The sequence below is a fragment of the Octopus bimaculoides genome, chromosome 2, assembly GCF_001194135.2.
Source record: "Octopus bimaculoides isolate UCB-OBI-ISO-001 chromosome 2, ASM119413v2, whole genome shotgun sequence".
NCBI lineage: Eukaryota > Metazoa > Mollusca > Cephalopoda > Octopoda > Octopodidae > Octopus > Octopus bimaculoides.
Window position 1 is genome coordinate 40,922,089 of NC_068982.1, and position 976 is coordinate 40,923,064.

The window sequence follows — 976 nt, forward strand, 5'->3', positions numbered from 1 at the left end:
TATACTAGCAGTATAACCCGACCTTGTCCGGGTGTGACTTATTACGCCATCTATGATAAGTCTTACTAGGTGAAAATCAACTAAAAAAGAAAGCCTTACAACGAAAAAACCCTTATGATGTAAATATGTTCATAATTCAAAAGACAATGAAATTAATAGGGTAAGTCTGAAGGCTGTTTTTCGTAACATTATTAAGCGTACGTAAATTTCATCCGTCTAATTGGCTATAGAAATGCTTGTGCAAAACAACTTTTTGCGCTGTCCTGATTATTCATAGCAGGGTAATCCCTTTTCGCAGGAGCTAGGACAGCAATTTCTGATGAAGCAATTGCTGGCGATGTGTTGGTACGCAGTTTTGCCAGAATTCTATCAGATTGGGCAGAAAATGTTGATGCACCATTTTGCATTATGTTCAAAGTAGCTTCTGGAATGTGGTGAATTGCTGCAGTTTGTTGCTGTCATTTTAAACCAGTTGCTTTCTTTCCCCAGCAAACTCTTCTTTAGAAGCATAATCTATGTATATATTAAACAGAACAACAAAATTTATAATAGATGGCAGGGTTGGTACTTTTCACATATCTGTAATTTTTCAGATTAACACCCGCACGATTACCCAACCCTAATCCTAAACCTAACACTAACCCTAACATTAACCCTAAACCCTAATGCTAACCCTAAAACCGTAACCGTAACACTAATCCTAACCCTAACCCTAACACCCTAGTGAAAATCGTGGTATATTTACAAAACATTGACGAACATGAGTTATATTTTACTGAATGATTGTGTACTTGCACGCGTATGCGTTTGAGAGAGCGAGAGAGGAAGAGGTAGAGAGAGGAAGAGGTAGAGAGAAGAAGAGGTAGAGAGAGGAGGAGAAAGGAATAGAGGTAGTTAAAAGTTTTCTGATGACGGCTTCTCTTCACTGCCTATTACTTCATTAGAAATCTATGGATGCACTTACGCACATAATAGA

The 976-nt window shown here is 37.9% G+C and overlaps 1 protein-coding gene across 1 annotated transcript in view; it reads left to right on the forward strand.

The window, feature by feature from the left end:
* LOC106884224 (GTPase-activating Rap/Ran-GAP domain-like protein 3) overlaps nt 1-976 on the forward strand; it is a 1,434,052-nt gene that overhangs the window by 1,345,067 nt on the left and 88,009 nt on the right. The gene's annotated exons all lie outside the window — the stretch shown is intronic.